Genomic DNA, 13,996 nt, shown 5'->3' with positions numbered 1-13,996 from the left:
AGTAGGTTATAATCCAAGGGTCCTTGGACGACCATCAAGCTCATCTTGACAGCCTTCCCTTTCAAGGTAATAGGCACATTAGGTAGAATCCCTAATGGTCGACTGGTTCCTTTGTCAAAACCCGAGAGATTCCTTGTCTCGGGCAAAAGCGCCGGGCAACCCAGTGCTTTCCAAGCAATAGAGGACAGGATACTCACAGATGCCCCTTCATCAATGATAGTTCTAGCCATCACCATTTTGTATATTTGGACTATAATTCTAAATGGTATACTGGCTGGTAACCGGGGTCTGCCTAGTTGGTTCCAATCAAAGGACACGACTAGGTTGCTTGGTGGTGGGACCGAATATACGGCCAGGTATGACCCTGACGATGCTCCTTCCTACGATAAAGGAGTGGCCACATTGCCCTGATGTTCATCAGAATCGGTGTTGATGAAAAGAATCTGGACGGTGTCATCCTTACTCTTTTCGGTAGGGGTGTCAACTGAAGATGAATCCTCAGTGACTGTGGTATTTGAAGATGAAACTTCTGAAGGGAGAACCGGGTCAACTGCTGTTTCGACCTTTGGACTTTCGTCCGGTCCGGATTCAGTAGGTTCACTTTCAGTGACTAACACTTCAGCTGGCCCTATGAGCGGGGCAGCTGTATTTTCGACCAACGAAGGACTTGGCGCGAGTTTTTGGTATCCAGGAGGAAGTAGCAACGGTGCAACCGGTTGATCTTCCAAAACTCTCTTTGCTTCGTCTAAAAAGGGACAATGGTGGAGGGTGTGATTGCCTTCACACAGTTCGCAGGGGAATCTCTTTCCCCTTCGTCGTCTAGAACCTTCACTTTCGTTGGTCGACGGTAAGCATTCAACCTGGTTGTCAGAGGTTGACGCTTCCGAACTGTGCAAACGAGGGGACCAGTCCCTTAGTATCTGGGGAATACTAGGACAATCACGGTGGAGGTGCTCTCCTCTACATATGACACATGGCGATTTGGGCCCGGTCCGTGCTTGTCGTGGCGGAAAAAGTCATTTGGGCTGACACAACTGACCTCCCTAGGAGTATAAACTCGCTAGCGACAAACAAGACAAAATGGAATGATCTTTCTCTAAATCTACCTTTTATAACATGAAAAGTACAAGTGTTTAGGCTTACCTTATTCCAAAACGCTATTGTTGTAGTTCGTTCTTGCCAATCCGGATGAGCTCCTCCTTCAAGTCAATTCCTGCAACCACAAACAATCAAACAATTACCGAGCACTTGTATTTCATATAATAAAACATAGATTCAACATGCAGACCAAGGAACACATGAAATAAATCATTAACATAAGCTATTGAGAAAAATAAACCAGTTTGTATTAATAACGAAACAAAGAAACTCTTACAACCTGGCCTTGGTGTTGTGCAAGTTCCTCCCAGGGTCCATCAAGTGTCTTCCTCTACTTTGACAAAGCTCACCCACTTCCAAGTAGAATCATGTAAAGACAATCTCTCCTCACAAAGGTTCTAATGGAAGACCTAAATCCTGCAGCATTTACCCAAAGAAAATGTATAGCTCCAACCTCTCCTCCTTGTGGCTCAATGCCTTTATTTATAGTGCTGTAAAGAGGTTATTCAGGTCCACTATCAATGGGATCATCCCCCTCTATGGGTGGGATAGCTCCCTTATTGATGGGATAAGTTCCCCCTTATTAGAGATACATGAACCAACTGGAGGCGCATCCATTTCATCAAACCGACCTCTAGAATGTTCTAGAAGTAACCACAAGTAACTTTTTCAAGATAAAACTCGCGCATTTTGCCTTTTACAGAGGGACGCACCTGTCCCTTAACATACAGAGCGTCCATGGACGCAGCTTTTGTGAACATTGCCTGCGTCCCCGCAGGTAAGGCTAGAGAGAACCTGCGACCCCAGAGATAAACATAGTTTTTACAAGACTTTCTCTCTTCTTTGAGTTTGAGATGGATAACAGAGGCATAGACTTGCCTAAGAGGGTAGCATGACTGTTGATTTTGAGCCATACTGACTGTAAGTAGTCAAGGTGACATTTTTTAGTGTAACAGATTGCCCCCTAAAGTGCGAAGCCTGGAATAGATTGGTATTTTGTAATTCTAGGAAGGGTGAAGCGCTTTATCATTTCAAGGATTGACTTGTGGATGACCTGGTTAGAACCTGCAATTTTCAACACAAAATACATGGATAAGATTATATCATCACTGAGGTAGGCATTCCCATAATCAGATTCAAAACTTTAACTAATGGACTAACTAGTCTGATACAGGAATGATCTTGCAGTACATCATTTTATAGACTTTTGTAGACACAGTATGGACGCAGCCATCTGTTTATGATTAGTCTACATAGATAATGAATACAAAACTCCTCGCAGCCTGGATGGTAGAAACTAGATCCAGGGTCTTCACTTCTACTTCCCGAATTGGTACGATTCTAGCCATGTGATTAAATGATTCGATGTCGAACATGTTAGAAACCACTTGATTACCAGTCAATGATGTAAACTGTTAACAAGCGTGAGAGAAACCACCAGTAATGTCAATGGTTCTCAAAGTACCAAGCACAACCCGTGAAATGTGAATAGATGTTTTGATGTCGAACACTTCACGGAATCCTTTGATCGAAAGTCAATGATGTAAACTGACGTCAAAGGCGAGAAACCTGCCATTGATGCATGCAGACTTCAAGGTACTGTCGATTCCTAAGTCATCTTTCTAGATAATGTGTCGATGTCGATAGAAAGCGACCCGTTGCAGGCAAGCCTGCAACACGAAATCATTGTTCAAGTTGAAGAAATGTTGCTGTAAGGACTGACTCAGGGATGGTCAAATGGATGACAAGTATTTTGCAGATGAAAGTTTTGCTTGCAGACCTCTTGAACACATAACGACACAACAGATGGTTTGGTGACGAATAACTCAAAGTTGATCCCTGAACCCGGTTAAAGATTTTCAAAGTGATTTGGTCAACTGTGAGGTAAAAGATTTCCCAACCCAGGTGAATGAAAAAGTGTCGTGTTCAAGAGTGGTAATAAAGTTTCTTTGAGACAAAAGGTGACAAATAGGTTCATTCTTCTCTCTTTTCCCCCACCATTTCTGGCAAGTACCTCTTTATTTTTAACAAGCTTGAGGAGGATAACATATGCTTGATTATAAGCTCATCCTTCGGACGAGTCCAACCTAGTTTAAATTCGAACCCTAGGAAGGAGTGGTTCGTTCCTGTTTGTAATTGAACAGGTCCTTTACTGTAAAAGTTTAACGAGCCCAGTATAGGAGAAACTCGGCGTTTTTCATTTTTAGAGAGTCTGAAAAACTTAAGGAAACTCCACGTTGAACTTTTTCGTAATTTGTGTCCCTCAAGCCCGAAAAAGTATAAAATAATACCTGGGGGAACCGCTTGATCTTGCGACCAAGGAGTACTTTCATAATAGTGTCGTTGACCTGAAAAGTAAAAAGCGATCAAAGACACGTCGTTTTATTTCCTTATCGAGTTTGAAACGACAAAAACCCGGCAATCTTTTCCTGATTTTACGGTCAGAAAAGAGCTAAAAGGGGACCGTCTTTTAATTCCGTTTTAACGAGTGAAAAAGAAACACTCGGCGATCTTTTCATGTTTTAGGAGTCAGAAAAGGGCTTAAAAGATGACTCTGATATTTTTATTGTGAAAAATTACAATTTCCCTCGAAATCCCTTTGTCCTGCACAAAAGCGACACATTACTCATACCTGTTTAAAATAGGCAAAAATACATTGAAAAACATCTTTTCATGGTAAAAAATGAACTAATTCATCCAAAAAACCTATAAAAAGACCTTTTACCATGTCATTTTTACCGTTTCACTGTTGAGGTTGAAAAAGGAGCTTTTGACAAGAAACTTCCCGTGGTCGCTGCGGAAAATCTGACCGTCGGAATCGAACGCCGCTTCACCGAGGTATTTTACACATCCCACTCTTCATTTCTATCCGTTTAGTTTTTTGTTTTTGGTCTCTGTTTCATTTTTTGGGGGGGTTTTGGGTTCAAAATGCGCCCCTCGGCGGACGCAGGTGCCCTTCGGGTGACCTGCGTCCCCCGACTTTTTCTCACACGGGAAAAAGGTCGGGGGACGCAGCCCGCCTTCAGGCAAGCTGCGTCCGGACGCCCTGTGCTACAAAGCCGGGGTGCGTCCTCCGCAAAGGGCGCATTTGAAAACCCCAACTCCCTCAAAAAACCACCAAACTTTCTCAAATTAATTTCTAACTGACTTTTTTGATGTGCAGGGTCTTAATCATGTTAGACTGGAGAGAGAGAGAGCACGTAGAGGACGATGAAGCTGCAATTAACCACCAACCCTCTCTGGATGCCTTAAGAACATGCGGGTTGTACAAATATTGGACCATACCGGGCATGAGGGGCCAGGTAAGATTTTTGGAATGGCTGGTTGAGCGATGGAACGTTCAGGATCAATGTTTTTACATTGGAGGGCACCAGCTCGAGATAGAGCCCTCGGATGTATACTTTCTCACTGGCTTGCCAAACAGAGGTGAGCAACTCAACCTTGCGGGGACCAGGCCGGGTGGCCAATCCCTTGATGATCTCCGCGAGGAGTGGTGCAGACCAGGGACTCGCCATAAAAAGGCGTGGAGATAAAGCACATCGCTCTGGCGGAACTTAGAGTTATTGCATTTACGGTCACCAGGATTTGTGGCGCGGCCGCCTTGCACATTGCTTCCGGATCCCAAATGCGGATGGCAGTTGACTGTTACCAAGGCACCATCTTCAACTGGTGCGAAGCTGTGTCGGCTCATATGAAGAGCCAACTGACCAAGGCAAAGAACGGACGACTAAAGACTTTTGGATATGGGCCTATAGTCGTGAGCTTTGCCTTGGAGAGAGTTCCTATGCTGATCCCTCAGCAACTCACTGTTGATGACTTGGGTCCTCGGGAGCCAAAGCTTGTTCGATGGGTTGCGGTGATGGCCCGGCATCCTGACGAGGGTGCTGCAGTGGTTCGATTCTCAGACAGTTACTTCGACTGGCTAGAGGGCCAGCTTTTTGTGATACAAGACTTTCCATATGCCGGAATGGATTTCAGAGGTGATCCGGACATGGTTCTTCCACAGGGAGAACAATGGGATGACAGAGGTACTTTCATTTTCACAAGTTTTCTAATTATGTATTTTTTTATTTTTCATATATATCGTCTCAAAGTAACAGTAAAATTTTAAAAATGCAGATGTTGGACCACAGCGTCCAGCCAATCTCCGGCCTTACGACAGACGACATCCAGCTGCACCGGCACCGGCCCCACAGGATGCGACAGCAGAAGTACTAGCTGATTTGGAGCATGATCTAGAGCGTCTCACGGCAGATATACCTGAGACTACTATGGATGACATTCCTATGAGGCTTCAGCGCTTCGTAGTCGCGGTCCCTGGACCGTTTAGGAGATTTTTGCGTAAGGTAGCCCGCGCAGTGGTGTCGTACAGAGAGCACCACCAGTGATTGACTAGTCACTTTTGTAGTCACATGTGACATTTTTGACTTTTTGTACTATCATTTTGCCGATCATAAGGTGTGTTAAACCTATGATCGAAGACGATGTATATATTTTGGACACACTTCTATCTATATCTATATATCACTATTACCGGCTTATCTTGTTTAACATGTATGATGAAATGTCTTTTAAATTTACTTGCATGATTATTATAAATGTCTGTCCAACACTCGAGAAGCAATTGCATCTGCTAATGTATTCAAAGACCTTGGAATATGTTGATATTCAATGTAATCAAATTCACGTTCCAAGAGACGCACTCTCAAAAACAACCTTAATAACACAGGATTTCTAATGGCATAAACTCTATTAAGCTGTAATACAACAAGTTCAGAATCTAACCTCACTATCAAACGTCGAATTCCAAATGAAATAGATTCGGATAATAATTCAACCACTGCACTGTATTCTGCAATGTTATTCGTTGTTTGACCGAGGCTTACCCCATGCATAGAAACTAACTCGTCAGAGGGCGAATAGATAACCCAAGCTGCGGAAGAGATATTCCGTGTACTACGACAAGCACCATCAGCAAATCCAATGTATGTTTGGAGAGGCGTCGACATCTACAATATCAAGAGTAAAACCAAGATGAGCCAAAATAATGACGAAAAACCACACTCGCTAAACTAAGCACACTGACTAAACTAACACACTTGCTAGCTAGAAAGGAAATCTAACCTATCTAAAAATTTCTCCATCCATCATTTTAAGCATAATACCTCTTTAGGTAAAGTCCATTTCTGGGTTTGCCCAAAGAGTCCCCATCAAAATCAACTAACTCATAAGCCCCTTTTGCTAGCTTTCGCTTTACAATGTAGGGCCCATGCCACATGGGAACGAATTTTCCAGCACCTAGCTTATCGTTAGCTTGATCATATAATAGTACTAGGTCTCCTTCCGAAAAACTTCGAGGGGTTACATTTTTATCGTACTGAGCTTTCATTCGTTTCGCGTGAGTCTCGATAGCTAAAGTAGCGTCACGTCGAGTCTCATCTAATTTAGCCAAGTATAACAACCGTTTCTCCTCTTCGGAAGTAGCTGGAAGTAATTCGACAGCCATTTGAAGTGATGGGATTTCGCACTCAATAGGTAACACAGCTTCTAAGCCATAAACTAGCTGAAAAGGGGTGAAACCTGTTGAATTTTTCACTGAAGTTCGATATGCCCATAGCGCCGAAAATAACATGTTATGCCAATTCGTTCGATGGATACCAATGATCCGTCGAATCATGATGACTAGAACTTTGTTGATTGACTCAACCAAACCGTTGGCTTGCGGATAATAAGGTGTAGAGCTATCGTGGCGCAAACCAAGCTGGCTTGTAAGCTCAGTCATCATGACATTTCGAAAATGGCTCCATGGTCAGTAATGATTGCTTGTGGGACACCAAACCTAGTTATGATATGATTGAATACGAAAAGTGCAGCTGTCTTGCCGCTTGCGTCGAATGTAGGCATCGCCTCGGCCCACTTAGTAAAATAATCAACCGCAAGGATGATATACGCATGCCCCCCGGAGTGAGGGTTACAAGTAATAAAGTCAATGCCCCATTTGGCGAATGGACCAGCGGCAATTATAGGGTGGAGAGGAGCAGGTGGAGCGCGCATCTTGCGATCAAACACTTGACAGTTGTGGCATTTTCTGACGGCAAGGATACAATCTTTAAACATAGACGGCCAGAAATAGCCAGCGCGCAACACCTTCTGAGCTGTGGCATACCCAGACATATGACCGCCACATGCTCCAGAGTGACAATCATTCAAAACTCTCTCAGCCTCATCGTGAGTTAAACAACGTCGAAAAACTAAGTCTGCCCCCAGGCGATAAAGTGTATCTCCAATAATTCTGTATTGCTGGGATTGAAACCGAATTTTTCGACGGTTTTCCTTGGAAGCTTCAGGCCGAAAGGTTTGGGTTTGGAGATAGATGATTATATCCCCATACCACGGATCTACAGTGCTAATAAGAAACAAAGATTCGTCCGCAATGGACTCCTCTGCCACAGTCTCTGTGTCAGCACTCGGGAAATCACACATCAATTCCGCGAAGACTAAAGATTTCTTAGACTTGGACTTCTCAAACTCCAAGTCGAACTCTTGCAGGATGACGATCCATTTAGAGTACTTGCCCCCTAGCAGTTGTTTTGTCAAGATATAAATCATAGGGTTGCAATCCGAAATAACAGTAGTTTTGCGGAGAAGAATGTAGTGACGAAAACGCTGGACAGCTTGAACGGCTGCCAGGGCCAATTTCTCCACATGCGAATATTTTAACTCAGTTGGATTTAAGGTTCTGCTAAGGTAATATATCACATGCTCTGCCTTGAATTCATCTTCTTGAACTAACACCATTCCAATGGTGGAATGCGAAGCTGCGAGGTATAAGAAGTAGTCCTGGTTGTAGTTGGGAGGATGCAATAACGGTGCATGGGTCAACGCGTGTTTTAATGCATCAAAAGATTGTTGAGCAATCTCGTCCCAAAAGAATTGTACGTTCTGTTTCAACAACCGTGTAAAACCTTTAGTGACCTCGGCGTAGTTAGGGATGAATCGGCGTAAAAAGTTCGCTTTCCCTTGCAAACTTTGGAGTTGGCGCAAACTCGAAGGAGGAGGCAATTGGATGATAGCCTCGACTTTCGAGGGATCGACGCGAATGCCGGTTTTGAAACAACAAATCCCAGCAATCGACCTGTTTCTATACAGAAAACACACTTGTGGGGATTCAACCGAATTCGATAATGCCTACACCTCATAAAGATTGCTCGTAAATGGACAAGGTGATCAGCTCGTGTAAAGAATGAGCAGGCAAATCATCGAGATAGGGTTGCACAATGTGCTTGATGTCATGAAATGCATAAGACATGGCCCGTTGAAAAGTAGCACCGGCATTCTTAAGGCCAAAAGGTAATTTGCAATAAGCAAATGTCCCCCATGGACAAATGAATGCCGTTTTTGGTTGATCGGCAGGTAGAATATTGATTTGATTATAACCTGAGAAACCATCCATGAAGGAAAACATCTCACTTCCGGCACAATCATCAATAATTTGATCGATATAAGGCGTAGGATAGTTGTCTTTTGGACAAGCTCGATTGATATCCCTATAATCGATACAGATTCTTATTGTTCCTTGTTTTTTATTGACGGGAACAATATTCGATACCCAATCCGTTAACGGGATCGGATAAATGAAACCTGCTTTCAACAGCTTTTCGACTTCTGCTTTGATTGCAGCTGCTTTTCGAGGGTGAATCTGACGCAACCGTTGCCGAATGGGTTTAGCATCCGGGTAGGTTTTGATTTCATGAACAACAATGGCAGGATCGATTCCTGGCATTTCCTTCGTAAGACCAGGCAAACACGTCGCGGAATTCTTGGAATAGGGCCTTGTAAGTTTGGATTTCTTCTTCAGTACATGCGGCACCTATATGAATGTTCTCCTCGATTCCGGGCTTCACTGAAATATCAATGGGAATAGTACGAGAAATATTCCCTAAATTCAGCTCTGAATCAGAATGTTTCGTTGGATCCTGAGCGTCTTTGACATATTCAGCGGTAAAGATAGATGAAAAATCATTTTCAAATGCATCATCCTTAGGTAAAAACGAAGATCTGTGATGGAGATCTTCCCATGGTAGATCATCTACACTTAGGATTTCGCGAAGTTGTTCGTCAGATGACACTTCTTCGGGAAACGTTATCCGTTCTAAGGGTGAGGTGAAAAGTGACTCTTCACTGACCACATTCATTTGGTCGGTTGAATGAAAGTCGGTAAAAGACATAAGAGCTTCATAAGCAATCTCATACGGACTCAACGGCATAACATCACCGAGTGAGTCTAGCTCAGAGTCAGAGGGAACATACCAAGGATCATCATAAATAATGTTTTCTGACGTGATCATATGAATTGTTGCAAACGAAGGGTCTGCATTGAGTGGAGGGAGAGGAAAAGTTCCCAGTAAACCGGAATCCTTAACTAAACCTACACCAATGTCCCTATAAGGGATTGTCGTTTTACCAACATGCTGGATAGTTTCTAAAGAGGTTGGGTCGGATGAAAAGTATGTCAGCTGATCAATAGTCACGATCTTACCGTTATGTGGAAACTTAATGACTCTGAAGACCGATGAAACGACCGCTGTCATAGCATATGACCAACTTCGACCCAAAAGAAGGTTGTAGTCTAGAGGGGCATCAACCACTTCCACATCCAGACTAACGGTTTTACCTTCGACCCCTATAGGCAATTCTTGTAGAATACCAAACGGACGGAACCCACGGCCATCAAAGGCCTTAAGGATGGTGGGGGATTGGTTCAACGAAGGAGAACCAAGCGATCTCCAACATTGAATCGACATAATACACGTAGAAGCTCCCTCATCAATCACAGTCCGATGAATAGGCCTGTTTTTGACTATCACTGGATTTGGAAAGCCATTTGATGGGGGAGACGCGGTGTACTACTTTTCTAGATCAAAGATCATTAGGTTCGGGTCCTGAACATCGACAGCTCCAATAGCCGACAAAAGCAATTTTCGTTGCGCTGGACATGATTGCAGCACTTCGAGTGCCGACATTGCTGAAGGTGAAACAGCTAAGTCTTCAACAATGTTGTAATTCTGGGCTGCTCTCGCATGTGGATTGAAAGCAGACCTTCGAAGTACACCCTTGGCGGGCGGCTTAATCACTAAGTCTGGGTTAGGTTTTTCGATCTGTAGTGGATCGGAACCAGGAGCTGAGGTTGATGGGTTAGAGTGAGAAGATTCTGCTTCTTTACCATCAACAGGAGCCTTACTACCATAATCTTGCGATCGAGTCGCAATCCTGACATGAGACATCATCAAAATGGGTTCTTCACTGGCATTCGAAGAAGAACCTATCATCTTATTTTCCTGCTCGGGAAATGGATTCTTTAACACAGCAGGAGTGGGAGAACCTTTAACTATTTTCACTACCTCGGCCCGATGAGGGCAGTCTCTCGTAAAATGATCTTCTTCACAAATGAGACAAGGATAACGAGGTTTGCGCTTTTCGTCATTGGTTTCCGACTTTTCCGTTTTCTCCTTTGGAGCCTTGTCTGCTTTAGCCTTCTTCTTTCCTTTCTTCTTTCCACCGTTTTTGGATTTGGCCGTAGATGACTCTACAGCGTGAATGTCGGCGGTAAGTTCAGGAGGAGAAGACTCTCCTGTCGGAGAATCAGGCAAAGTGATAATTGGAGTATTGGAGGTCTTGGAAGACTTCTTCTTACTCTTCGTAGTCACGATACCGATCATACCATCAGCGGCATGAGATCCCGAAGGAGCAGCAGCGATTTGGTTTGACTTTGGAAGATCCGGATTTTTCTCGTGTAACGTACCCGACTGAGTGTAAACTAAGTCAAGGTATTGTGCCTGAGCAATGACTTGCTCCTCAGTAACTACTCCGGCCTTAGCTACATCTTCAGTAATTCTTGGTAATAATGATTTGACAAACCATTCAGCTAAGATTTGGTCCGGGATAAAAACTTTCACTAATCTCCTTCGACGTCTCCACTCATGGATGTGATCAGAAATGTACGTGGATGTCGATTGTTTTAGCGAAGTTAATAATTCTGTACCATTATCGTATCTGACTGGTAACTGAAAATGAGTTAAGAATGAAGTAGCTAACTGGCTAAAGTTGTAAAAAGAAGCCCGTGGTAACTCAATGTACCACTTGGCTGCGAGACCAATGAGTGTACGCTGGAAAAGACGTAAGCGGATAGAATCATCTGAGATGGAATTTGATGCACACCAGAGGTGGTAAGTCATCACGTGATTAGACGGATCCTCTCCAGACTTACCTTCGAACTTGGGTATATCGCTGGGCAACTTATTTGGCATTGGCGGCCAGAACGGAAGATATTGAATTGGATCGTTCGTTAGGCGCGTCAAGTCGGGTAAATCTAAAGTTGCAATAAACGGTAACTGCCGGTTAGGATCTCTAAAACTCTGAGTCACAATACCAGCCCCAGGAGGAGGATATCCAGGATAACTAGGAACAGGATCGCATTGGGGATATTATATCCTCCTGGAAAACCAGGATTAACCGGACCGTACTGGGGTTGCTGAGGTGTTGATAAGTGTACCCAGGATACGGTTGATACTGGTAAACCGGTTGTTGGGCAGCTTGCCCAGGTTGATACTGTCCCTGGTACGGAGGTTGAACAAATTGAGGTTGAGTAGTAACAACCGTACTTGTACCAGGTGGCCTGCAGGCATCTGGACTGTGGTTTGAACCGTGGGTCCAGACAACGGTACAGATGTCTGAGGAGTGGTTACAGGGACAGTAGAAACCGGAGCTGCCGATACTCCAGAAGTAAGCATGGTAGATGAAGCGGTAGTTGCTGCAGCCGTGTGAGGTGGAGTACCAGGTGCAATTGGCGGCTGAGTAACTACAGAAGTTACAGGGGTCTGAACACTTGACTGGACAGGTTGCGGTTGCTGGGGTGGACCAGGAACTGCAGGTTGTCCTGCTTGAGGTACCGACTGTATACTTGGTTGCGACATCTGTTGACCCTGTGACGGATCCCATGTTAACATTCCAGGGTATTGACTCGTAACAGGTTGAGGATACTGAGATCCATAGCCGTATTGAGGATAGGGTTGATAACTGTAAGGTGCAGTCCCATATGATTGCCCTTGAGGTGGTTGATAACCTTGACCAGGGTATTGACCCGTAGGTTGATAACCTTGAGGTAAATACGAATACTGGGGTTGACCTTGACCTTGAGGTTGGTATCCTTGAGGTTGATACCCTTGGGGTTGATACCCTTGGGGTTGCCATCCTTGAGGTTGCCATCCATCCTTGAGGTTGATATTGATACTGAGGTTGACTTTGGGGTACATATTGAGGCTGGGGTTGATACCCTTGGGGTTGATACCCTTGAGGTTGCCCCCCAGTCACGAATGAAGTACCTTGAGGTTGCCCCCCAGGCATTAACGAAGGTTGCCCCCCAGGCGGTAATTGGCCACCTTGAGGTTGGTTAATGGGAGTTGAACCTGACATCATATAAACTTCACCTATACTCAATGGTACATTACCACTGTTTCCAACTAATAACCCATGATCAATGGGTTGAGGAGATGCTCCCGCAAAGGTACCAGAAAGTGATTGATACCCAGTAGGAACAGAAGGACCGCCATGTAAAAATGATTCAGGACTTTGTGAAAACACAGATGACTGACCAGACATATTTACAGGAGAATGAATTCCTCTAGGTGGAAAAGGAGTACGAGGTGTAGAAAAACCTACTGAGTTGTCTAAAAAATTGGTTAATGCAAGGTACCAAGATTCACTTCTAGGAGGACTGTAAAAGATGGATTCACGCTCCCTTAGATCAAGGGTAATTAGATCTTCAGAATCAGAAACGCCTATTTCTTCCTCTGGAACAAGTTCTTCTATAGCAATTAATCCAACAGGAAGATTTTCGGTGATAATTCTTTCTATTCTTGGTGAATCAGGAACACTAGGAGTTGGAGTAACAGGTTCGGAAATTTCAGGTTCTTCGCCTGTTTCACTGGCAGATGAAAAACTACCAGCAAGCTCGGAAACTGTAACAGCTTCGGGATTGTAACCTGTTTCTAAACTTTGGTAATCTGGATGGACTACCAAGGAGATTCTCCTTCTTCAGGTGAACCTACTCTACTGCCACTAGGAGTTACAAGGACCTTTAAACCCTCTAAAACCCGGGGACGTCTCGAGGAGTGAACCCTAAGTTCACGGGATCTTCTCAACAATTCGGCCACAGAAACAACTTCAGGAGACTGGCCCGCAATGCGACGGGACCGTCTCGGTAATTCCGCCACAATTAAAGATTTTAACTACAACACACGAAAACAAAGTAAAAAATTTCAAATCAAACCACCTAAAGTCTTCTAAAGAACCAAACAAATTTGAAGCACACGCCTAAATAATCTAGAGCGTCAAACCACACACAAACAGTAGTCTTCCGGACCAAAAGCGCTAGTTGGTGATTAGGCCCAACCTCGCAGGATTCAGTACAGAAATGTGGGTGGAACAGTTACCCCGGCAACCTGCTTAATGAATAGACTGGACCAAGTTCCTCCACTTTAACCGTCTCGAAGTGAAGCGAACCCCCCAGAAAATCCAAGTGAGTATAACCGACGTCTGCTCCAGGTACAGTGGGACCTTCCCTCCACCGTCACCTTGGGTAGAATCCTAGATATTATGGCCACTAAGGTTACCAATCACAACAATTACACCTGGGGGAACAGTCTAAACTCCGACAGCACGCAAGGGCAGAGTAGCAAGCTCCAATCCCCTTACCGGCTCCTTGACAACAATCCAAGGTTTACCGATAAGTGACCCCTGGCTCCTCGACAATGGTTAATCCGAGGTTTACCGTTTGTAATACGTACTGCCTGGCGTCGTTCCCAACGAGGGAGGAATGATCCCCTCACTGGTTCGGACA

The sequence above is a fragment of the Pinus tabuliformis genome, chromosome 4_2 (genome assembly GCF_031772625.1).
Source record: "Pinus tabuliformis cultivar Carrire ecotype Pingquan chromosome 4_2, CPIR1, whole genome shotgun sequence".
NCBI lineage: Eukaryota > Viridiplantae > Streptophyta > Pinopsida > Pinales > Pinaceae > Pinus > Pinus tabuliformis.
This window is presented reverse-complemented; position numbering follows the sequence as displayed.